The following is a 3050-nucleotide window of genomic DNA, read 5'->3' as shown; positions in this document are numbered from 1 at the left end:
TAAAAGAAAGAAGGTAAAGGGATAAAAAAAAGTAAGGCAAAGTCCCAAAACTAAGTAAAGGAGTGGCAAATGAAAGGAGGTTGAGAGCTTTTAGGAATAGCATTGGCTTAAAGCAGATGCAGTAAAAATAACTAAAGGGACCAAATACAGTCTTTAAAGAAGAAAAAAAAATCCTAATTTGAAAAAAATAAACTATTACATAGAAGTGGGAAAATACAACTTTAATTCTAATAATTTTAAGTGTGAAAAAATTAATAATCCAATAAAATGAAAGAGCAAAAAATAGGATAAGAAAACAAAAACTCAAAAATCAGTGCTTATAAAAAAAAAAAAACCTGCAACACAGTGACCAGCACAGATAAAAATGAGAGACTAAAATAAAATTTGATATACACTGGGTGAGTCCAAAAAGACAGGAGTTCCCATCATGGTGTCAGAGAAAATAAAAATATTCACAACAAAATAAAATTATGTATCAACTACATTTAAAAAGACCAAAGTACAGTAACTATTAATTGAGAAATGAAATATAAAAAAAAGATTCAGGTCTAAATGAATAAAAATGCATTATGTCCTAAATAATGATTGGGTCAAAAGTCAAATCATAGGCCAATTCAATATTTTATTAGTGATGATATTAATAGTGATAAACATGCCAGAATATATGGGATGCAGTTAAAATAAGTTTGGGGTGGCCAATTTATATCCCTAGGTATTTATTAATGAAAAGACAGTGAGCTAATAAACGGAGCTTATAGTTTTTAAAAGCTAAAAAACCAAAAATTAATTATTCTAAAACAAGCCCATAAATTAAATTTTATAAATTAAAGGTAAAATAAATAAAATTTTTAAAAGCTTGAATTAATAAAAGAAAGCTCTTTTTAAAGAACATCATTGATAGCCTGTCAATTTTATTTTTAAAAATATAAACAAGAGAAAATGGAAAGTCATATTATCACAAGAAAAATTAGAAGAGAAAATAAAAATGAATGGTGAACACGCATACAGTATAATGATTAGAAACCATTATATCTTATTATATTCCTGAAAATTTTAAATGAGTGAATCAGTGAAAAAGTTATTAAACACTTTCCAGGTGCTGTGTGAAGCACTACAGACACAAATATAAAAGAACAATCATTCTTGCCCTGATTTAAATTCCAAAAAAAGAGAAAAATATATACAGGGAATTGTAGAATATGGGGGGAATTTTTATCTGGACAGTAACATGGCGGCAAGTTCATGTATGGGCAAGTGATTTGACAAGCTCTTTCTTTTTTTGTTTCTTTTAAAAACCACCAAGCACCCCTTTAATAAAAGTCTGCAGTAAAAAACAAAAAGAAAACAAACTAGCCCTATCTAGCTGCCCCATGGGTCTTTGCCTTCAGGAAGGGGAGGCAAAGGCCCCCTTGGCTGCAATCCCGGGCAGAGGAAAGCAAAGCACGTGGCAGCAGGGGGCAAGGAAGCCCTGTGCTGACCTCTAGAGTCCATCCACCTTCCCTGCACTCTGCTGGCTACAAATACACATGCGGACGTGCCGCTTTCAGGGCTGGGGCTGCCTCCCCGCCTCTTCTTTGGGGGCGCCTTGCTGCATGTTTACGCGTCTTCTGATTGTCAATGTCCAGACCAATAAGACTGGGAATCAATAAATGTCTCCAAAAACACACCACTCTTTGTCTTTGCTGCTTCTGCTGCCATTGCCACCTGGCAACCAGAGGGAGGGAATGGGCTAGGGGAGGTGGTCATTCAGGGATGTCAATCACGAGGTCATCATCGCCGTCCAGGGCATCATCTCCACTCCTTGCATCACTGAACATCTGGCGAGGGACGGTGCTCAGGATGTTATGTGGGGGCAGCTTGGGAGGCCCCAGAGGGGCCAGGGTCGCCCCTACCCCAGCACCACCAGCTCCCCAGCCTGGGAAGGTCAGTGAACCCCCCACTAGACACTCAGATGGTCCCACTGCCATCTTGAGCTTCCGGGGCAGGCGGGGCCGTTTCTCCCGCTTGGGTCTCAGGGAGCTGGGCTCAGGCAGCTGCAGGGCCAGGTAGTCGGAGAGGAAGGGTGAATATGGGGGGGGGGGGGGGGAGGCCAGCGAGGGCAGGGTGGGGGGGGGGCCCCGGGGGGCTTGCAGGAGAAACCCTGAGGATGGGGGTAGTGAAAGGCCAGAGGGGGATGGGGCACCCCCCAGAGGGGGACTTCTTTTCCTCTTGGGGGCTGGTGTCTCAGTGAGTTTGGGTGTGCCCTCTGCTTCACTGTTCTCTGAGGATGCTGTGGCATCTGAGTCGGAAGAGTCTTCATCCACATTTTCATACTGCAGAAGACGATCCAAAAGGAAACTCTTGTCCCGGGACACTTTCAGCAGCTTTCTCTGCGCCTTCCTCAGTTCCTCCTGAAAACACTCATGCTCGTAGATTAGGAATTTGGGCTTCCGTTTTAGGTTCCGGTATTTCTTCTTGTAGTCTACCTCAAAGTCCGCTTGCCCATTCATGGCTGGCCGGGGAAAACACAACCACTCCGGGAGTCCGATGCCCGATACTGCTCAGGCTCGGGCTACAGACCCTGCGGGGGAGGGGGAGGGGCCCCCGGCCCTCCCCGCCCCCCCCCTTCCGCCAAGGCCCAGGGAGAACCGTTACCTACTCCCCAACCCACAACAGGCGCTCTTCGGCACACAACTTCAGGAATCCGCCTACTCACTCCCCGACAAGCTCTTTCTTAGAAGCAATGATACCAATGATCTGATCTCTCTGCCCAGAGGAGAAGAAGAAAGGGAAGAAGGGAATGTATAGTGAATTCTAGTGGCAAGCAGATGGGAAGATGGCCTGTGTCAGTGGATTGCTGTGGGATGGGATGTCAAATTAAATCCTAATGAATAATGTATAAGTTAAATGGATATATATATGAAATATAAATACCCAGATTAACATCACAAAAAATAAACAGCCAAAACAATGCAATCTCACAAAAAGAATTTGAGAACCCCATAACTGAAATATCACTGAAAAATACTCCAGTACTTGGAAGTTTTAAAATTGATTCTATTCAAAGTTTA

General features: G+C 42.7%; 1 pseudogene; it reads right to left on the bottom strand.

The window, feature by feature from the left end:
• Nucleotides 1-604: 604 nt before the first annotated feature.
• Nucleotides 605-2613, bottom strand: LOC138142402 (INO80 complex subunit E pseudogene; annotated as a pseudogene).
• Nucleotides 2614-3050: the final 437 nt, after the last annotated feature.

This window comes from Petaurus breviceps, unplaced genomic scaffold, assembly GCF_028583685.1.
Source record: "Petaurus breviceps papuanus isolate PSGF00001 unplaced genomic scaffold, PetGlider_PUasm1.0 90574, whole genome shotgun sequence".
Classification (NCBI taxonomy): Eukaryota; Metazoa; Chordata; class Mammalia; order Diprotodontia; family Petauridae; genus Petaurus; species Petaurus breviceps.
This window is presented reverse-complemented; position numbering and strand designations above follow the sequence as displayed.